Raw genomic sequence first — 24,593 nt, forward strand, 5'->3', positions numbered from 1 at the left:
AAGTCTGGTACCAGTCTCTTAATAAATGCTGCTGTAGGTAATAAAGCCAATGTCAGTGTTTGTTTCATATACATTGTATCCCAGGGGCTGCTTTATATTCATTATATCCTTCAGGTAGCTCATTAAGCAAAATTTGTTTATAAAGCTCTATGGGGACACAACTCATGTTAAGTGATATTTCAGTCAAATAAGATGAATTCCAGATGATACCATGGCTGAAATAAGAACCATCCTGGACATAAAAACTTAAATTACTAAGTTTGCCTCATTATACGGGACATAAAAAGTAGCATGATCTATAAGGATGAACAGTTGTATGAAGGATCCAAGAGGAACACAAAATTGAGATGAAATGAATTCACAATCATTTTAAGAGTAAATGTGTGAGAAGTATAAATAGCAGGATTGTAAATTTGGCACCTCAATAAAGAAGGTTTTTACAAAAGAATAAATGTGTAGTAAATACGTACACTATATTTTGTAGTTAAGGTTTAAAAAGGTTTATCACATTATATGCACAATGTAATACTGCTCAGGTATAAGAATATCCAGTCATTGTCACTGTCCTCTCATTGTTTATCGATTTGCTCGAGAGGGCCCAGTAACGTCTCCATTGTGACAATTATTACTGTGTTTGGCATATCGAATACATCACAGGCAGCTTGCCAGGCTTTGCTGTGTGGGTGAGATACTCTCGGTAGCTTGCCAGGCTCTTCGAAAGGGGCGGAGGAATCGAACTCAGGTCGGCCATGTTGGCTGCGTGCAAGGCAAACACCCTACCTGCTGTGCTATCGCTCCAGCCCAAGATATCCAGATGAAATAAAAAATTTCATGGCTATGTGTATATATCTGGAAAGTATCATATGGAGAGGTTAGTCAGGAGGATACATATATATTGATTTTTCAGATATGTGAGATGTAAAGAAACATAGTAAAAGAACTGCAATTATCAAAGTAGACAGAAACTAAGAACTTGTTTACCACCCTGACGATGATGGCAAAGGGTCTGACTGAAGGGGAAGGATTCTGTATTGAAGGACTTGATATTGTAACACTATATACAGAAAACAATATCATTGATGTATAATAAACTTTGATTTCTAAAATTAAAAACAATTAAAAATGAATAAATGAATGCATTATAGTTCGTTCATAGATCAACACACAAGTTTGTTTGTTTTTTCAGTCTTTTTGGTGGGTATAGATTGCAATGGAGATCAGGGCCATTATTTTTATTTAAACAACTTCAATAATTTTATTTTCAATGAAAGTTTTAAAAAGTTTAAATGTGAATCAATATCAGGGAATTAACCAAAATATAGGTTTTATGAAGCTAGAGCTAGTAGAGTGCTTGGATGCTTGCCTTGCATGAGTCCAAGCCAGGCTTGATCCCCTACAACCTTTACAATTCTAGGAGTTATTCCAGGAAGATTCCTGAGCACAAAGCCAGTAGCAAGCTCTGACTACATTGGATGTGACCCCAAAACAACAACAAAATACAAAGAAAAGAGACTTTGTTTTAGATGAAAATTAATTATATGTATATGCTACTAAAAAGATGCTTCTTTTTTAATATATATATTTTAAAAATATTTCTTAACCAGGTAAATTTTTAAAATTCATGAAAAAATGGTACCCATAGGGACAGGGGTTCTCAACTGAGCAGTGCCAGAGAAAACTGCCATATTTCGTAAATTGTTGTTGTTTTTATTGTTGTTGTGACACTTGGAATGTGACAGTGGCAGAGACCCCTGCTGCTACTAAAAAATTTGAAAGAACAGTTAGCCAAAGAAAATTTCAAAGTTGGAGAACCATTATTAGAGGAAGAGAGGAAGAAAAGATCATAAAGGAAAAAGTGATCAACATTTGAGTAAAGGATGATGAATAGTAGCATGGATTATAAAGAAGGGAATTATTGAGGAAATCTGATGAGGACAAATATAAGAAACTGTGGAATAGAGATAAGCACACATTTTTTTAAATTTTTATTTTAAAGAACAAAGAAAATAGTTAAGAAACAGAGATTAGCAAAAGGAACTAAATGTCACGTTAGATAGTTTACAATGAATTTATTGACAACAATCTAATGTTTGTGTATATTTGATGCTTCCAGATATCTGGATATGTGATTTGAGAAGAGTAGTAGGCAAGAACGATATGAGGATAGCTCATAGGCATAAAATAGCAGATGAAGACAAGTACCAGAGTAATCATATTTTTTAAATAAATACATACAGATTACAAAGTAAAATTAAGAAATGGTTGAGTGTTGGAAAAAAATTGCCAGGTTGGTCACTATCAATATTACTATCACTATCACCCCATTGTTTATCAATTTGCTCGAGAGGGCACTAGTATGTCTCCATTCGTCCCTGTCATGTGCTAGTGTAGCCAATGGTATATTGGGGGCTCTCTCAGGGTCAGGGGAATGAGGACCATCATTGTTACTGTTTTTGGCATATCGAGTAAGCCACAGGTAGCTTGCCAGGCTCTACCATGCGGGCGGGATACTCACGGTAGCTTGCTGGGCTCTCCAAGAGGGTTGGAAGCTTTTGGGGCAGCCTTTAATCACCTTTACAAGTGTTCCCAGTGAAGCATATATGAAGGTAAGATACTCTCGGTAGCCTGTCGGGTTCTCTGAGCACAAGGACTAGGCAATAAGAGGTCACACAGCCACATTCACGCTTTCAGGAACTTGGTTTTATAGTCTTTAGATCTTGGCCATTGATGGGTTTACATGGCAGTTGGTGGGTGTAGCTGTCTAGCTACTGGAAGATGAGGGATCTGGGTGGAGGAGGCCCAGTCCCCATCTAACAGGCTTGGGGATCTCAGTCCTGGGTCCGCACACCTGGGTTCCTCTGCCAATTCCTTCATACATGTGGCTCATGTTAGTGTGTGGAGAGTGGTCTCAACACAGCTGTGGCTGGGTCCCAGAGGTCTTCAGCTGCCAGGGCTCTGCTCAGGGCAGAGGGGGAAACTCAACCTGCCCACCTCCAAGGTGAGGATAGCCAGGTATGGGGGCAGGAGACTCTGCATTGTTCTCCTCCAGGAGTTTGGTTTTATAGTCTCTGGATCTTGGCCATGGATGGGGTTACATGGCAGTTGGTGGTTGTAACTGTCTAGCTACTGGAAGATGAGTGTCCTGGGTGGAGGAGGCCCAGCCCTGATCTGAGCAGGTTTGGAGATCTCAGTCTTGGGTCCCACACACCTGGGTTCCTCTGCCGGTTCCTTCATGCATGAGGTTTATAGTATAGTTGGTCACTAATGAACTAATATACTGTTACTGATTGGGGAATGCTGTTGTTCAAAGTGAATTATCTTATTGCTAGCTTATAAAATTATGAAATTTATGTTTAATAAATTAAACAGCAGAAATTCAACATTTTAAGATAGTGATAGTTTTTAGTATACATTTCTGTATAAATGTTTCACATACATTTATTATTTACATAATTGATTTTAATAAATCACTGTCACTGTATCACTGTCATCCCATTGTTTGTTGATTTACTTGAGTGGGAACCAGTAACATTTCCACTCATCCCAGCCCTGAGATTTTAGCAGCCTCTTCTTACTTGTCTTTTCCAAGGATTGGAGGCTCTTTCCGGGTCAGGGGAATGAGACCTATTATAGTTATTGTTTTTGGCATATCGAATATGCCATGGGTGGGCTTGTCAGGCTCTGTCCAACAAACCTGCATTAGACCTTTAAACCATCAATTTTTATGAAACAAAAGATAAGATTTTAATAAATAATCTTAAAAGCAAAATTTAGAGCACAAGAAGATTTTTTTCTTTACTACAATTTAAGTGTAATTTTTTTTTTTACTTTGGGGCACATTGTGGTATTTACAGCTTATTCTAGGCTCTAATCACAGGAATTACTCCTGTCAGCGCTCAGAGGGACTATATGGGGTGCTGGGATTGGGATTGAATCTAGATGAACCTGTGCAAAGCGATTGCCCTACACGGGTACTATCTCTTCATTCTTAAAATAATTTGAATAAAATTTATCTACAAGTTTCAGTTTTTCTGCTTATTATGAATGATAATTTGAAGGTATATTTTGAACATTGAAAAAAATATTAGATCTTTGCTAGCATTTAAATTAGCGACAGTTGTTACTTGATCTTGAAACTTTTAGTTAGCTAATGGGAAGGATATAAGATGAAGCATTGAAGTACATAATTTAAGTGTAAGCTGTGCAACAAACTTGATAAAGCATTCATTTCTAATTATGGAGGATTTCCTCTCATTAATAGTAGAAGTCGCAAAGTATGTTTTGCCTATTTGTAAGTATATATGTGTGTGTGTGTGTGTGTGTGTGTGTGTGTTGGTTTACCTTTTGAGACCTTAAAATATTGGAAATCCTTGCAACCCATAGTTAATTCTTAACACCTATCAAAAGTGTCCAAAAAATGATATCCATTAAAGAAAGAATGACAATCTGATGGTGGTGCTGCTAGTTGATGACATAATGATTTCTCCTTACAGGAGAAAACATTCCTAACTATCATTTATCCTTAATGTTTAATTTTACTATTGTAGGTTAGAGTGATCCTTTTTGAAAAAGGATCACTGAAAAAAATTAAATAAGTTTTAATTTCCAGAAATGGATTTTGAATTTATTATAAAATAAAGCAAGTGTAATACACCAATAAACATAAAAAACTTATCAGGTAATTTCAAAGAGTGTATTCTGTGAATAATCAAAATACCATTTCCTCTCCATTGTTTGTGAACTGCAATGTTCAAATTTACATTATTCTATAACTATGGGCAATAAGAATGACAATGATTATTTACAGAAGATTGTACAATGAAATACTTCTGATAGAACAGTATCTCTGACAAAGTGAAATGAGCTATGTGTGGAAGATACAATAGTGAACATTCAGATTGTCCATAAAAATTATGGAGTGCTTACGAGGTGGAAAGTTTTATAATATACTCTATACATTGAAACAGTCTGGTTTACAGAGTTTTATTACAAAGTGCAAAGTAAGCTATGAATAAAATTTAATAAGATATACAACCTATTTCTATTTGTGCATAAACATCATAATAAACCCTAAAGTTTCTAGAAGTTTAAATAATAAAAAGTATGACTTGTGTATGTTGACCGAAGGACATGAAGTATGTTATCAGATTCTAAGAAACTCTACATTAATATTTAGAACAAATTTAAAAAATGATAGTTCCCCAGTCTTATGAATTGGCACAAAAGTAGATAGAGGCATATGGATTAGAAAGATAATTTGTATGGCATGTTCATGGAGTTAAGAGATAATAAAAGATTAAGGATAAATCCCAGATTTCAGATTAAAGCACCTGATGAATGTTCTGCTTTTCATTAAAATGTGGTCACAGAAGTAAAGCTTCTGTAAGTAAAGCTCCTTGGAGGAGAGGACAAGTTTAGTTTCAATTATAAAATATATTCATATGAACTAAAAGGGTTAATTAAGGAATCTCAATATACGGTGAGGCAGTTTTATCTCTGAAGAGACACACTAGAAAATAAGTGGATTGAAGACTGAAACGATTTTCATTGATATGTGACAGATTTTTTAGGCAATTTGTTTCCAGGGTCATCTCATAATACTCCAGGGCAAAATGCTCTGTCCCAAAACCTACCAAAACCAAATCAACAAGCCTCTTAAGGGTACTAACCAAAGTTTGTTAATTAGAAGAGAAAAAGCTAGCTACTCTTAAGCAGATAATCCCCTAGGAGCTAACTGAGCTGCACTGTGAAAGATGTTTTCAAAGAGTCTGCTGCTGAAAAAACCTTTTCAGAATATTGAAATCTCAGCCCATGGTGATTTGAATAGCAAAACTTTAACTTTAAACCAGTCACTTTTGTGTTGTTACCCTAACAACTTTAGAATTCAGTAGATTACCGAGAATATACCTCAGTAAAAATATTACCCAAAATACCCTAAGTGGTTTTAAAGCATTAAATGTATTCTTTTCATTATTCTTTCCCGTTTGTGTATTGTTTTAACTGTATGAAATGTTCATAAAAGAACTGGGTTTTATTAATACACAGATGAGTATAGCTCATTTCTGTTCATATCAACCTATACAACAAAAACACAATCCACCCTTGAAACCTGCAGGTTATATCAAAAAACAGAAAGTCTACTTCAAATGCCCTTCTGCTTTTATCCATTAAGTTGTATTTTCTTATCTCAAAGCTTTCTTTCTGGGAGCCTTTCTTGTCTGCGTGGGCAAAAGGGAAAGCTCCTATAATATTCAAAGCATGAAAGTCCTTCATCTTTCTGAGTCATCTATTTCAACACAATAAGAAGTTATACAATATGATTAGCTTCCACAAAGCATGATCTCAAAAGTGCAAAGTGTTACCGTTATAACTAAAATGTTTTTCAAGATATAACTAATTAATAAAATATAAAGCTAATAAAATGATCAATTTTTCTCCTCAATATAGTTTTTAAACAGTCCGATGATTAGGATTTATAGTCAGATTTTCTATTGATATAAGGTAGAAAACCTAAGTTGTTATTCCTATTATATTGTTATGTAAAATCCCAATTTATAAAGTCATTCTATATAGAATATAATTTCTAATATATGCTCTGGTATTTATTAATTTTATAGTTAGGTAAAAATAAAATATTTGTATCTTAAACTTTACTGTACACTACACCCAAAAAAATCTATTCTCTCTATAATTAAGAGTAAATCTATACAAGGTCAACTACTTAGCATATGAGAGCTATCATGTTATTTTAATTAAGTGTCTATATGCTTACTAAGTAGGGGGACTTGAGGAAAATCACTTTATATACGAAACTAATATGGATTCTTGATTTCTTTATAATTTTCAATGTTGACTCTGACTAAAAACTTCTTAAGTATTTACTTCTATGTTTTGTTTGTGACATAATAAAAAAGGAAAATTTGACATCATTAGTATTGGCAACAAGGAACTCCTTATAGTTAAAAATTAATTGGAAATAATGATAATAATATAATTAAATAATGTAATGATATAAGTGCTAAATAAAAAATGTTATGGGGAGGTCAGGAGTGTTCAATCACTGGCCCTTGAATGGCATGTGCACTAAGATCCTGTAAGTTAGGCATTGAGGCAATGGCCAGTTTTTCCCCTGAGAACTATTTAATCTATATAATCTGAAAGTTAATCCCTGCTATTCATATATCTAAATTGTTATTCTGCAACTAAGGCAAGGTCTTACTTTCTGCAGGATAAGTAAAAGTTAGTTCCAAATACCACCGGAAGTTCAAGTCCTTGTCTTCGGTTGCAGAGAGAATTTTCAGGAAAAAATAAACAAACTGAATGCAAAAAAAAAAAAACAACAACATGAGATTGATGTAAGCATTTCCATAATGTAATTCCCTAAATTGTTTTAGTTAGTTAATTATATAGAGCTCTTTAAAACTTAACGCAGGTTGCACCAAATGTCATTGGTGGGAGTTCTCAAAGATGAGGATTTTGAGGTTATATGGTCTATTCGTTTTCTGTTTTAATAGTCAATATTCCTGCCTATTTATTTTCTCTGGGCTGGGTAAAGTCTTTGTATGTAACTGATGACAGGATGGCTTCTTTTCAGATTATATCTTGTCCATTTTAGTTTATGAATTTTCTGAATTTTTCTGCAATCAAACTGAAGCCAGTGCAACACCCTGTCTCTTCAATGTTATAAAATTTAAGAGAAGTCAGCAAGTTGAAGAAATTTGAATCTAGTAGATGTTGGTTTATGAGGTTTAAGGAAAGAATTCATCTCCATAACATAAGAGTGAAAGAGAAGCCACACATGTTGATGGAGAATCTGAAGTAAGTTTCCAGAACAGTTGTACAGAAAATTGACTATACCAAACAACACATTTCAACTGTACATAGAACACATTTATATTGGAAAAAAGATGCCAACTAGATATTTCATTGAAGAAGATGACTAGTTTCAAAATGTCAAAGGGCAGACTGATTTTTCTATTAGGGACTAATGTAGCCAGTGGCTTAAGCTCAAGTCTATGCTCATGTATAATTCCAAAAATCATAGGGCCCTACATCCAGTCTGCCCATATTCTGTAAATGTAGTAACAAAATCTGTCTTTTTAATGTGTCACATAGTTTTGCCAACATGGATTGCTGAATAATTTTGCTCACTCTTAAGAACCACCTCTGAGAAAAAAATAGTGTTACTTCAAAATATTTCTGCTCATTGACCAAATTCCTGGTCTCTCAACACTACTAACAGAGATGTATAGAGAGTTCAAACTATTTTATATTTGCTAATACAATGTCAATTTTGCAGCTCATGGATGTAAGAATGATTTTGATTTTCAAATATGACTAAGAAATTTACATTTAAGTCTTCAGATTACTTCCATAGGTTGTGATTCTTCTGATGCATGTGCGCAAAGTAAATTGTAAACCTTCTGGAAATTATATACCATTTAGGATAGCCATAACAGCATTTATAATTCAGGAAGGAGATCAAATACAACTTTCAATGAAGTCTGAAAAAAGTGCTTTTCAACCTCCATGTGTTATTTTTATGGGTTAAATATTTCAGCAAATAAGTAACTACAGATGTGGTAGAAATAAGAAGAAAATTAGAATTAGAATTGGAGCATGAAGTTGCAACTGAATTGCTTTAATCTTATGATAAAATTTTAGTGGATGATTGCTTCTCATGGTTGAGCAAAGATAGTCATTTCTTAAGATGGAAAAATCTGGTGAAGATGCTGATGTGAACTTTACTGAAATAACAATGAATGATTTAGGATAGTTCATACATATATTTGATAAAACAGGAGCATAGTTTGGAAAGACTGGTTCCAAACTTTAAGTTTTACTGAAGAGAAATGTTTCTTAAAAGGAATAGTGATCAAGGCAACACTTTTTTCTTGTTTTAGTTTAATTAATATCAGTCACTATAACTTCTCAAACCACCACCCTGATTAGAAGCAGTCATCATCAGTGCAAGACTTTTTCCTGAAAAGAAAAGTAACTTGCCAAAGTAAGTTAAGCATTGTCTAGATAGGAAGTTATTTTAATTTTAGTGTACATTTTGTTTTTATACATAATGATATAGCACCACGGAAATTCGAAAGTTTCAAACTACACACTTTTTAAAATATTAACATTTTTGATGTTTATATAATGATCTGGAATAGAATAAGCACTATCTTGTAGAATACATCTACGGTATTTGATTTATCAGTTAATTTTCAATAGTTAATGTGTCCTATTAGTTGCTGAAGTAGGGTCAACAGGTTAAAGTAATAATCGTTTCAATGAGATATTTCCAAACTACTTATACCTTCTATAATATCAATGGTAAACGATCATTTTTTTTTAGTTATGCTATTTCATTTGGCAAAGGAACAAGCTTAAATATGTGTTGTTGTTTTTCTTCCACCCCCAATATGTTCCCCAAAGTCTACTCATCTCAATTCTGGAAGTTTCAATGTTGAGTTTTTTTAGAAACGACCTACTTGGCAGCTGTTGCTGTTCCTCTGTCAAATAACTCACCCCTTGTCTAAATCTCAGTGGGGGTTGTGTGGGAGGTCCCATAGTTTCTTTCCAGCTGTTACTTAGTCTGGGATAATGTTTTTGGTTTCTCACAACTCCCAGCATGCAGTCTGTTTCTGACAGCTTCAATAAAATTCTATTTAAGCAAAATGAATTAAAAGTCTGTGTAAACAAAGTTTAGAAAGAAACAATTAAGAACTCTTTCTGAACTGGCTTGAGTGAGATTTGAGGAAAAAAAAAAGTTTCACCTTGAAGAAACCTGACACCTTGTAAGATAAAATACCTAGACATCTTTGTTGGCAAAAAGCTAATTCCAGCTGATTCTATCTACATTTTGTTTTCTCAGAGAGAACTCTTGAAAAGAGTTAGAAGAGAGGCTATCTGGGTTTTAAGTGCACGTAGCATTTGTTTGGTATAAAAACAGTTAACAGATTTCTTGGTGGACATCTAAACGCTAAAATCCCCCAAAATACCCAGGATGTAGAGTCAGAAGGGGAAATTAAAAAAAAAAGGTTACATTGAACTATCTTTTTTTTTTTCAAACTTCCCAAGGGAAATCACAGCTAAAGGTACGATTGTTAAAAAGCAAAGCAAAGCAAAACAAAACAAAACAACATCAACAACAACAAAAAAAAGCATAAACTAAATTTCCTGCATCATTTACTACTCCTTCACCATCTTTCTTTAACTCAGCAATGTGTTCACATATTACGCTAGGCATTCTCGACTGTGCTAATTATACTGTCGCATTGCTGGTGTTTGAATCTTAATCTGACCCTAATTAGGTGTCCTTTTGCCTCAGTCCTTCACTTGTGAGCATAAAATGTTTATAATGCCATCTATTACAGTTACTCTGAGGATTAATGAGTCCATACAATTAAAAGGGGCTGGAGTGGTCGCACAGCAGGGAGGGCATTTGCCTTGCATGCAGCCCACCCAGGGTTCGATTCCTCTTTCCCTCTCAGAGAGCCCTGCAAGCTACCGAGAGTATCTTGCTCTCACGGTAAAGCCTGGCAAGGTACCAGTGACCTATTCAATATGCCAAACACAGTAACAACAACTCTCACCATAGAGACATTACTGGGCCCGCTCGAGCAAATCGATGAACAATGGGAGGACAGTGACAGTGACACTTAAAAGTCTTTTTAAACAGAGTACTTTAAATAAGTATAAGTGTTTGTTACTATTTCTTTTTTGTTTTCTAGCACTCTCTGTTGTTCCTTGATATCATATATTCAAATTAAAGAAATTGGTAATGAGCTTCTAATTGTAAGCTCAAGCCACTCTTTCCATCTAAAACAATGCATGTTTTCTTCAAACAAATTAGCATATCTAATAAAATGAGAGTACACTAATACCTTTCTCTATACATAATGTCATCCTCTGGATGCTATATTGTGAGCATTGACAATAAACAAGGCTTTATGTTCTTTAGTTTTATTAATGAGTGGTATATTATTGTGTTCAACAACAGTGCAAGAATGATTGACGATTTATCATTATTTTAAATAAAAAATGTCATATAAGTATAATGATAAAAGACTTTTTCAGGGCTACATATACAAAAATATTTGAAAAAAAAGATAAAACTTTTGTCTTAGTAGACTTAAACAATTTTAAACGTTTTGAGTTTGTTCATTATTTAATCCATTCGACTATTAAGAAGCTATAACATGACAAAGTGTACAACTTTTCTCAAAGTGACACATTTCAAATATTTGTATAATGTTATAGTTCTTTATATTTGAGACTATTTTAAGTCATATTTTAAAAATTTGAGAAGTAGCTATAAGATAACAAACTTAGCAAAATTAAATGTAAAGGTAATTTTTTTCCTGAGAACTAAGTACATAAAATTAACACATTTTTAAAAATGCCTAATACAAAATGGATTTTATTGGCTATCTGTGTCTAAATGTGAAGTGGCTGATGTTAGAGTTGTGGAAAGAAAATCATGATAGTAACATAACTTCTGGCAATAAAATATTATTCATATTCAGTTTTCTATAAATCTAGTCATGGGCAATAGGAAGATATCACAGTTAAAAACTCCTGATGAGCTAAGAGATAGTAGAGCAGGTAGGCCATTGTTAGGTTTGGAGCCAACCCTGCCATCTCCACCCCCCCCAAATGATCCCCTGAACTTGCCAGGACTGATTCCTGAGCACAGAACTTGGAGTAAGCAGTGAGCACTAGAGAGGAGACCAAAAAAAAAAAAACTTGTGACTGGAGATGGTAACACTGATCATCCTGATATTTTCTGACTGCATGGTCCATACTTAACACATTCTGTAGATTGCAAAAGAGGAGTTCAAAAGCATTTCTCCAGCTTCCCACTTGCTGTAAAGAAATTTTTGAAAATCAGGTCCAGGATCTAGTGTTTTGTATTCTTCCCTTAAATCTTTCATGGCTTGACTTCTGCACTTTCTAAGTTATGCCCAGTATTCAAATTTTAAAAAAAGTACCATAAGCAACTCCAACTTGAGACTTTGGATAAAGGTCTGCTAGTTATGGAATCACTATATCTGATTGTTCTTATGGTTGGGACAGGACAGCCTCAGACTGGGCCAAGGACAATAAAGATAGTGGAGTTTCCACTCGGATCTCTATTATCTGCTTGTTCCGGGAGGAATGTACGGGCCCCTGAGCTATGAAAGAGATGGCTGTCATTGGTCCAGGCTCAGCCCTCGGACCTGGGTAGCGTGTGAAGCCCAGAGCAGGCACCAACGTAAATTGTGACCTTCAAATCTGCTGTATTGGGCCGACTTGGATCTATATACGTAACCCCTGTACCTTGGGTCGGGATCTGGCCTCTCATACCGGACCTGGGTGCCGCTGTGTGCGTGTGCATGACCCTGGCTAGCCAACTAATAAACTGCCTGCTTGCTGATTGCATTCCTGTGTAGTCCTTGTCTGCGGTCAGAGATCCAGAACCATGCCCTAACACACACACACACACACACACACACACACACACACACACACACACACGATCAAACACTGCTAATTTGTTGTATTTTGAATACCATTTCACTGCATTTGAATGAATATTGGATAGTTATTTTCTCACTGCAATTTAAAATTTAGAAGTTTTAACACAGTGCATTTTGCAAAATATGTCATTTGTCCCAAACAATACTAAAAGGAGCACACATATCATTAACTCAGCACTCCTTTGAATACCTGTGTTAGTAAAATGATTAAAAGCCACACATCCTATCATCTTAGTTGCCTTTTATTATCACAGAAGCTCGATATTGATAAGGATAACTGATATTATATTTATAGTGTTTTCCATCATCTATTGTTTAAGGAATTGATTCTTAAACCTGTCTGAGGATTCTATTTCTATGTGTGTCTCAAATTCTACATAGAAATGCTATTTTCATTTAGTTGTCTAACTTCATTATTAGTTAGGAGGACTTCATATAGTTTTCTTAAATATTTTTTTATTTATCAAATTTAGACTTAGTTTTTGTTTGCTTTTATTCACACATTTTATCCCAAAACTGTGCCTGTCACATTCAAAAGGGATACAAAAATGACTTGGGAGCTTTTGAAGAGTAATTGAAGAACAATAGATACTTTTGAATAGCTCCTTTCTATGGAGAAATTATTGATGGAAAAAATGCTCCACTTTAATTTCAACTGAAGTCCAGTGTCACACCAAAATTCCATTCTGAATTATTATAAGAAATAAAAATATATTGAGATTCAAAATACACTTCTGAGTCTTTAGATCCCTGTTTATCACATACAGCTTAAATTGTATTTTCAGGTATTTTTTATCTTCCAGTATATTTCGTTAAAAATAGTACCATTCATTAGTTGTGAAACTGATGTATACTAAATACTGATACAAATTTGCTCATTTCTGTAGTAAGCCCCCTTTTCAGATGACTTACAACATAAATTTATGATCAAGGCTTTGCTGTTTCGTATTGTATAATATGTTCTTTATTTCATCCATTTCTCAAAGAAAACTCCTCTTTGAAAACGTCACTATCAAACTCAGTTATAAAAGCTATCTAAACTTGCTACTGATTTTCTTGTCATTGTTTCCAATATGCTTGTCTCTAAACCCCAGAAAAATTAAATCATTAGTTATTTTTCTCATATTAAATAATGAAAAATAATAGAAAATACCTAAGGTCTCCATTTAAAAATTTTAAATGATTTGAAGACAGGGTTTTATATTTTTGATTTCCTTTCTCTTTCTCTCTGCACATGTGAAAACTAGAGTAAATAATAAGCTCTAGAAACTTATTGAATTAAATTTGACTTTTGCAAAACATATAAAAAGTTAAATATTTTAAAATTAGCTTCATGTTACAAGTTCCAATATTACATATGGAGTCTGGAGAGATAGTACAGTGAGTAGGATATTTCCCTTGCACATGGCTGACCCTATTTCAATTCCTGGCATTTTATATGGTTCTCTGAGCACCACCAGGAGTGTTCCTAGATTGAAAGCCAGTAGTAACCCCTTAGCATAACCTAGTGTAGCCCAAAAATGAAAAAAAAAATAATGGCATAAACATGAGTATAAATAATAAGTATCATATTAAATTAGAATTAATATAAATATTAAAATCTCATGATTTTGTGTGAGTATAATGGCTAGTTATTTCCCTTTTTTATTCTTATTAGTGAAATATTCTTACTATTTTTTTTACAAATTTTAACTTACCTTTGCAAGCAAACTTATAAATCTCAAAATGAACTCTTCTGTGAGAATTAAAGTTTGAAAAAGTTTATGAGGTACAGTCTATATTTGTTTTTTAATTTGACAATTGACCATGTTTACTTCCTAATCTCCTACAATATTGTTATCTTAGTGATGAAAGAACTTTTTAAAAAGCTAACAAAATAATATTAATTAATACTTTTGTATTTTTCAATGGACTTATTTTATCGATCTCTTTTTATTTAATTATTAGTTAGTTTCTGAGTTTGTTTTGGATCAAACCTGGCAGTTCTCAGTGTTTACTCCTGACTCTAGGTGCGGAGATCACTCCTAGTGGTGGTTGGAGATATTAAATGTGGGAATTCCAACCCAGATATCATGCAAGGCGAGCACTCTAACTGCTGTAGTATCATTCAGGACTCCATCAAAGGTGTTATTTTAATATAGTTAACATTTTATGATATATTTATTTTCTTCTAATTTTATTTACTACATAATAAGTTATTATAATAAATAATGATTTTGAAAACTATTTTATGAGAAACAAATCATAGGTTGATAAGATTTTAAGTAAATGCTTATTTCTCAATAGTGATAGCTGTTAAAAACTTTTTTATCTTTTTCCTGGCTTCATCTACCCCAATAAACTATTGTCCATTAATTCAATTTGGGATAAAAAATATTTTTTTCTTTCAAAAAATTGACAATTTATATAGCATGCCAATGCAAATGTTTTCAAATATGTTGTAGATAATGCATCAAAAATATCTTTAAAACTTTATTTGTTCAGGAAAGCTATGTAGTACCCGATTTATCCTGGCACCTATAATGAATTTTTTATAAACCAAATGTTCTTTTGAAAACTTATTTTGTATTTTGCATACATTTTCATTTTCCTCTGAGAGTTTGAAGAAGGGGATGCAAAAATCGTAGTTTTATAGAGGTTAGTTTGTTGTCTTATTTAAAAATAAATAAACTCAGTTACTAAGCACATGGTAGAAAGAATTACTAGAAAAATCTTTAAGCATACCAATTGTAAAATATAAACTATTCAAAAAATTATTGCCAAGAATTTACAGTTAGGAATCTCTAAACTGAAGTATAACCTTATGGGAAAATAAAAGTAAAATAAGCATGAAGTGTTTTAGATATAGTCTAAATTTATAGCTACAGAATAATACCCTATTATCTTTATGTTAGTAAATGAAGTCATATTTTGATAAAATCATTAAAATGTCAATTTTATAAGTTAATATCTGAAATATCTCTAATTATTAAATTTTTGTTAAGATATTCTTACAAAGGGTGAAAAAGTAAATTATATATAATATTTACATGTATATGAGCTTATAAAACATCTATGATTTAGTAAAATATTAAGATGACATTTTGCCATTTTGCCTGGAGCAGACAAATTTGACTGTGTTAAGAACCTTTAATATATAATAGCTCCAATAAGTGGTCAATAACAGAAACTTCTTCATGACAAAAAGAAGAAATTATGTAAGAAAATCCTGCCAGCCTGAAAAAAAATGATGGAAAAAACAAGTAGTATGAGAATGTAGAACTCACAAACTAGACAAGAAGGAATAAATTGGTAAATGGCTGTGTTATGGCACCTTGTGAATACACACCCCTTTGCCCTACTGGTACTCTTACAGTTTTGTTGGGAGGAGTAATCTCTCTAAAATAAGCATGAGATGTTTAGACAGAAAGAGAGGTTCAGCACTTGCATGCCATGCTCCTTCAGCTATTAAGTTCTGTGTAGTTAAAGTCTAGAGGACATTTTGTGGCAGAAATTGAAGTGACATGAAAGTCAGTGCTTTGGAGTTGGGGGTTGAGGGTGTCTTAAGAAAGAGCCAAGGGTTTATTAGTTTGAACACCTTAAGCAAAAGAACAATTAGAGAAAGAAGGTGTGATTAAGGTATTTGTACTACTTTTTAAAATCAATGCTAGTAATAATTAAAACAGCATGGTACTGGAACAAAGGCAGAGCTGCAGACCAATGGAACAGGGTTGAATATACTGACATCTTTCCCCAAGCATATGATCACCTATTCTTTGATAAAAAAAAGCAAGAAATGTGAAGTGGAGCAAGGGAAGCCTCTTTAACAAATTGTGCTGGCAAAACTCGATGGCTACATGCAAAAAAGTGGACTCAGATCTCTGCCTACACGATGTACAAAAGAAAGATCAAAATGGATTAAAGACCTCAACATCAGACCGGAATTCATAAGGTACATTGAAGACAAAGTTGGCAAAACCCTCTATGACACTGAAGCTAATGGTATCTTCAAAGATGTCACACCATTGGTCAAGCAAGTGAAAACAGAGATAGATAACTGGGACTACCTTAAACTAAGAAACTTCTGCACCTCAGAAGAAACAATGACCAAAATACAAAGACAGTCTACAGAATGGGAAAGGATATTTGTCCAGTACACATCCGACAGAGGTTGATATCAAGCATATACAAAGTATTGGTTGAACAGCACAAGAAGAAAACATCCAACCCCATCAAAATATGGGGCGACAAAATGAACAGAAACTTTCTCAAAGAAGAAATCCGAATGGCTAAAAGGCACATGAGAAAATGTTCTACATCATTTATCATCAGGGAGATGCAGATTAAAACAACAATGAGATATCCTTTCAATACCACAGACTGGCCCACATCCAAAAGAACAAAAACAACCAGTGTTGGCACGGATGTGGCGAGAAACGGACCCTCCTTCACTGCTGGTGGGAATGCTGACTGGTTCAGCCGTTTTGGAAAACAGTATGGACAATTCTCCAAAAATTAAAAATTGGGCTCCTATTAGACCCAGCAATATCACTCCTGGGAATATATCCCAGAGAGGCAAAAAAGTACAGTCAAAGTGACATCAGCACTAGTTTGTTCATTGCAGCACTGCTTACAATAGTTAGAATCTGGAAAAATACCTGACTGCTGGAGAACAGATGGCTTGTTAAAGAAACTTTGTTACATCTACATAATGAAGTACTATGTAGCTGTTAAAAAGAATGAAGTCATGAAATTTACATACAAGTGTTGCTACATGGAAAGTATCATGCTAAGTGAAATGAGTCAGAAAGAGAGGGGCAGACATATAAAGATTGCATTCATCTGGGTAACAAAAAGTAACAAAATAGGAGACTAACACCCAAGAATAGCCGAGATATGTACCAGGAGGTTCACTCCATGGCTTCGTGGCCAGCTGCACACTCTAGGGGTAAAGGCAGCTCAGATAGACAAGGGAGCACCAAATAAAGGGTGTTGGGAAGATCTGCCCAGGATGGGAGATGCATGCTGAAAGTGGACTATAGACCTAACATGATTGCGACTCAATGCTTCATTTGCAAACCACAGCACCCAAAAGGAGAGAGAACAAAAGGGAATGTCCTGCCACAGACTCAGGGTGGGATTGGAGGTTGGGGAGGTGGGAGGGATACTGGTATTAGTGGTAGTGGAGAATGGGCACTGGTGGAGGAATGCTTACTCAATCATTGTATAACTGAAATCCAAGCACAAAAATTTGTAAGTCTACAACTGTACCTCATGATGTTTCACTAATAACAATAAAAAAATAAAAATAAATAAAATAAAATCAATGCTAGAGGCCGGAGAAGTAACACAGCAATTTTGTGCTTAACTTGCATAAGGCTAATCTAGGTTCAATATCTCGAAGCCTCCCAAATAGTCCCCAGAGGACTATCAGTATTGATTCCTTATTGAAAAATCAGGATTAACCCTTTACATCGTGGGATGTGGTCCAAAAACCAATTCCAAAACTAAACCAAAGCAACTCCCTCAATCCCTGCAAAATAAATAAATAAATAAATAAATAAATAAAGTTAAACTGAGGCAACACATTTACTACACTGTAAGAATTATTTCTCAGATTCACTGTATAAGAAGAAAAAGTCTAAAGCAAAGTGGAGATGACTCTGAAAGGGAAGAGAATCCTAAGGACCGCTACTCTTGATAATGTGCCAGTCACCCATTTTCCAGTACCTACAGAGTAGAAGCCTGTATTCCCATTACACCACAGAAATGAATGATGTCTGTTAGTGAAAAAGAATTGTTCCATAAAAATATTCAAAATCTTGTATATTTTCCCCTCTTCCTTCACTTAGACACTTGAGTGTTTTCTTTTATACATTTGAAATAATATCCCACAGCATTATGCTTTCTAGAACAAATGAAAGTGAAAAGAAAATTTTGAGGACAAATAGTCTGAGTTAAAAGAAGTAGGATAGTCAATCACATCATCAGTCTGTGTACAGATTATTACAAAACAGTTTGTAAGGAGATTCTAAAATGTTGCTCCTAATCTCATTCTTTAGGTCCCCCCAAAAACTCCATTATCATTGAAGAAGAAAAATTGGGGAGAAAGTGTGTATCTACTATCAAAATATCCATTACAAAATATCTCTTTTTCATATTTTTCTTTTTTTATTAAATCACTGTGAGATCCAGTTACAAAGCTTGTAACTAAAACTCATTTTTGAGTTTTAGTCATATAATGATTGAACATCCATCCCTTCACCAGGGCACATTTTCCACCACCAATGTCAGCAATATCCCCCACCGATACCAAACTTCCCCCTGCCTCTATGACACACAATTTCCCCCATACACTTTCTTAACTTTTGTGCATTATGGTTTGCAATACATATACTGAGAGGCTATTACATTTTGTCCCTTATCTACTTTCAACACACATCTACCATCCCAAACTGTCCCTCCAACTATCATTCACTTAGTCATCCCTTTTCTGTTCCAACTGCCTTTTCTCCCAACTCATGAGGCAGCCTGCCAACCATGGAGCAATATTCCTGGCCCTTGTTTCTATTCTACTTGGGTTATCAGTCTCATATTATGTTATTTTACCTTTCACAAGTGAATGCAGTCATTCTATGTATGTTCCTCACTTTCTGACTCATTTCACTTAGCCTTATAATCTCCATGACCATCCACTTATAAGCAAATTTTATGACTTCATCTTTCCTAACAGCTGCATAGTATTCCATTGTGTAGAGGTACCAAAGTTTCTTTAACCAGTCATCTGTTCTCCGTCACTCGGCTTGTTTCCAGATTCTGGTTATTATGAACAGTACTGTAAGGAACATACAGGTGCAGATGCCATTTCTACTTTGATTTTTTGCACCCCTGGGATAAATTTCCAGAAGTGATATTGCTGAGTCATATGGAAGATCAATTTCTAGTTTTTGAAGGCATGTCCATATTGTTTTCCAAAAAGGCTGGAACATTCAGCATTCCCACCAACAATGAAAGAGAATCCCCTTTTTCCCACATCCATGCCAGGAATGGTAGTTCTTGTTCTTTTTGATGTGTGCCAGTCTCTGTAGTGTGAGATGATATCTCATTGTTGTTTTGATTTCATCTCTCTGGTGATTAGCAATGTGGAGCATTTTTTAATGTTTCTTTTAGACATTTTTTTTTTCCTTTTTGAGGAAGCTTTTGTTCATTTCTTCTCCCCGTTTTTTGATGGGGTCTTTTTTTTTTCTTGTACAATTCTACTAATGTCTTGCATATCCTGGATATTAATCCCTTATTAGGTGGGTATTGGGGAAATACTCTTTTCCATTCAGTGGGGTCTCTCTGTATTTTGGTGACTGTTTCTTTTGAGGTGCAGAAGCTTGTAATTTAATGTAGTCCCATTTGTTTATGTTTGTTTCCACTTGCTTGGTCAGTGGTGTTTTATCCTTAAAGATGCTTTTAGCTTCAATGTCATGGAGGGTTCTGCCTACATTTTCCTCCATATGTGTAATAGATTCAGGTCTGATATTGAGGTCTTAAAGTAAATATTATAAAATATATTTATCAAAAATAACTGTGTTTGAAAGAGATTAATTTCCTATCCACCTTCTCACAGCAATTCTGTACATCTAATCATTATTTAGTAAGCTATATAGACTATAGAATTTAGAACTGGGTATATAAACAAAAAGAATGGTCTATGTTATTTATTGATTTGATTTAAATAAGGAAATAATAAAATTATTTGCCAATTACAGATACATTCTAATAATATACATATTTTAAATAATTTTCCTTTTAGTGAATTATATTTTGAGAATGCAATATCTCTTACTTATATTTGTTGTGTTTCATGATTTTGGTTCTCTAAAGTTCTGTACTATCACCACTTGTCATCACATGATCTTCTCCCTCTGGTTCAGAAAATTTGTCCTTTCTATTTCCAGAAAATGCTAATTTGGGGGCAACAGTAGAGAATTTTCCTTGCACTGGGAGGACCTGAGATAGGTCCTTGTCACCACATGTGCCCCTCTCAGCCCTGCTTCCAGAGAGCCAGAAGTAATCCTTGAGAATGGCGGACTTTGATCCCAGGACAAAAGAAATAACTAATCTTTCCTTTCTCAGAGTTTCTACATTCCTTAACTCTTTCTTATCATATTGAAGTTCCTCACCAGTTGTTATTCTCCTCATCTTTCAGTTATATTCCATAGCAACTTCAGAAACATCCCCAACTTTCTTAAATGTCCTGTGTAAACACATCGGTTTCTTACTTACTCACAAGCATCAAATTATATTTATATTTCCTTCATTTATTTATTTATAATTGATTTTTGTCTTATTTATTGATTTATGCAGTAGTGTACTTTTATTTTCAAACAAGGAAGTAGGTTAAATAAATGTGTAAGGATCTTTTATATCTTTTCACTCCACTCTCCACTCTCCATGTTTTCAATAAGTAGCACAAGGGGTGTTTAAATACATTTGCTAAAGGAGAATATAGTGAGTTTGTTCATTGCAGCACTCTTTACAATAGCCAGAAACTGGAAGAAACCTGAGTGCCCAAGAACAGATGACTGGTTAAAGAAACTTTGGTACATCTACACAATGGAGTACTATGTAGCTCTTAGAAAAGATGAAGTCATGAAATTTACATACAAGTGGTACAATATGGAAAGTATCATGCTAAGCGAAATGAGTCAGAAAGAGAGGGATAGACATAGAAAGATTGCATTCATCTGGGGGATATAAAGTAACAAAGTATGAGATTAATACCCAAGAATAGCTGAGATCAGCACCAGGAGGATTACTCCATAACTTAGAGGCCAGCCGGGTATCCTAGAGGAAAGGGCAGTTCAGATAGAGAAGGGAGCACCAAATAAAGGATGTTTGGAGGATCCTCCCAGGAGGGGAGATGCATGTCGAAAGTAGACTATGGACTGAACATGTTTGCCACTCAATGCCTCTTTTGCAGACCACAACACCCAAAAGGAGAGAGAGAACACAGGGGATTGCCCTGCCACAGAGACAGGGGGGATGGGGGGATGGGGGTGGGAGGGATATTATCCATGGTGGTGGAAGATGGGCACTGGTGGAGGGATGGGTATCTGATCATTGTATAATTGAAACCAAAGCACAAAAAATTGTAAATCTACAACTTTAAAAAAAATAAAATACAATAAAGGGGAAAAAAAAAAAGAATATAGTGAGGATATTTCTAAAACCTGTGTGCGTGTGCACACACACAGTATACGTATATAATACATAGACATATATAATATATATGCTATTATGAGATCTGTATGTGTATATTGTGGATATATATGGATATATATATATATATATATATATATATATAGAGAGAGAGAGAGAGAGAGAGAGAGAGTAACAAATCTTGTTACTCTAAAGCATAGACTGAAAAAAATCTAGTTACTGAAATCTCGGGCAATATTTTCATAATAGAACCCATAATGTAGGCTATGAGACATCATGTTGCTGTTCTCAAGGCATTGTGGAAATTCTGCCAGGAAATAAATTATGGTGACTAGATCAACAATGCTTCACATTCTGCTCCATACTCAGGAAAAAACATGTCATAGTAGCCCCTGATCTAAGTAAATATGCATTGCTTTGTATCAGTTCTTTGAATAATTTTATTTTTATACACATGTGTTTTAAAAAGCAAGTTTGTTTTCATTAAGATAGGGCTCAAATTACTCTAACGCTCTGTTCTTTAGTCCACACGATAACCAGCAGAACTGGGGAGAAGTTGTATATACTGCTACAGAGCAGTACAACGTCAAAGTTTCCTAATGAGCAATAGAATCAAATCAAAAAATCATTTTTTATGTTTTGTTTGTTTGATTGGTTGCTTCTGGACCACATCCTATTGTGCTCAGGTCTTACTCCAGGCTCTGTGCTCAAGGGTCACTCCTGGATGGCTCTGGGGACCATATGGCACTATGGGGATAGAATCCAGTTTGACCATGTACAAGGCAAACTCTCTACCTTCTGTACCACCTTTCGGGCCCTAAGATTTTTAATGTGTTTCATAATCTTGGATAAATAAAAACATTTTACATTTCGTTTTTTTAATCTGTAAGATATATCAGCCCTAATATTTTATGACTAATGCTTTGAAAACATATCTTAGACTATCTGAAGACTACCCAGGTATTCATTGACTAAATTTAGACTGTTACAGAAATTAAAAATAGTTATTTACAGCCTGTACATGGAAAATATATTTAACTCAGAGATGTAAATTTCCTATTTTCATATAGGTTGTGGGAATCAAAACCAATTGTTTTGCCCTTTATTTTTAACCTAATTCTGGAGATCTTTTGTCAGATAATCAGATAACTGGTACCATAAAGGAAACATTGAATTTTTGTTTGTCTTATTTGAAACTGTTGATGTGTTGGTAGTTATGCATTGGAGAGTGAAGATAGGAGAAGGTGAGAAACAAAGAGAAAAAAAGGAGAAAGTAAGAAAAAAACGTCTAAAGTGCTAATGCTATTTTATGTTTTAACAAATTTAGACAAGTAAGTCATCACATTTTTCTTTTTCTGTCCCTCTGTAACAAAGCCCCAAGCGATAGAAACTTACACACTATCAGACTGTCATTTTTAATATATAGGCAGAAATAAGAGGAATTTGTGAAAGAATACTTTATTATATTTGTTGAACTTTAAAATTACAATTAATGATGTTGGTTCAATTTCAAACATATGCAGTGGCACGTTTGATCTTCCAGTATCTCACTTCAGAATATATATTTGTGAACCCAACCTCAAACTGACTAAATGTATATTCCCACACCTACTTGTTTCTCATTCTTTGTCTTACCTAAAGATGAATGATACTAGTGGGGAAAATATGTAATGATTTCAACGTATCAAACTGGATGCTATTGTAATTATTGCACTGCTATGAACACAATTTTTGACTTAAAATAGTCTATAGATCCAGTTTGCTAGATAAACATCCTCTACTTGAAAGCCATATTTGCAACCCTATGCATTACAAGGAGGTGTGGGGAAGCTGTCCATATGTATAAGATAGATGTCAGAGAATCCATGTCAGCTATGGCCCTATTTACCAGGATTTCATAGGAAAGAGCTCTTATTCCCCAAATCACTTCACACTTCCTGGTGAAGTGTCAAGGACCAGCAATCACCCTCTGGTTACCTGAACTTCTGACTTCTGGTTAGGCAGCAATTTCCTACAACCTCCCGACAACCTTTAGATCTCCTTATAAATCTATGGGATTCTGACCAACTGACTATAAGTAAGAAGTGCCCAAGTTACTCTTCTGGGTTTGATTAACTTGCTAGAATAACATCTTGCTAGAATTCAAGAAGCGCACTAGATTACTAATTTATTAAGATGTGTACTGAAGTATGTGGCAAAATCTTCCAAGTCCTCTGTGATATGCCATTATCATAAAATTCTCATATACTTGACTGAGAAGCTCCTTTAATCTCCCCCTCTTGAATTTTTATGGAAGCTTCATGGTATAACTAATTAGCTCATTGGTCTTTAGTCATGAAACTCAATCCCTAGTGCCTCTCCTCTCCTTGGAGGTCAAGGGGGAAGAAACGATCATTGTAAACTTTTGTTCTTTTCAGTTACATTTTCAATTAGTCTACAAAAGCCAATATAATTAACAGAATAAGAGATGCATAATTGGTGCTGAAGTGATAGTACAGTGGGTAGGATGTTTGCCTTGCACATGTCCAACCTGGGTTCCATTCCCAGCACCCCATATGATCCCCTAAGCACCGCCAGGAGTAATTCCTGAGTGCAGAGCTAGGAGTAACCCTTGTGTATCACCAGGTGCGACCCCAAAGCAATGTAGTACTATAGCACTGTCCTCCCGTTGTTCATCAGTTTGCTCGAGTGGGCCCAGTAACATCTCCATTTTGAGACTTGTTGTTACTGTGTTTGGCATATTGAATACATCACGGGTAGCTTGCCAGGCTTTGATGTGTGGACGAGGTACTCCAGGTAGCCTGCTGGGCATTCAGAGTGGGGCGGAGGAATCTAACCAGTGTCAGCCAGGTCAGACACATGCAAGGTAAATGCCCTGCCCACTGTGCT

Source organism: Sorex fumeus, unplaced genomic scaffold (genome assembly GCF_029834395.1).
Source record: "Sorex fumeus unplaced genomic scaffold, SorFum_2.1 ptg000055l, whole genome shotgun sequence".
Taxonomy (NCBI): domain Eukaryota; kingdom Metazoa; phylum Chordata; class Mammalia; order Eulipotyphla; family Soricidae; genus Sorex; species Sorex fumeus.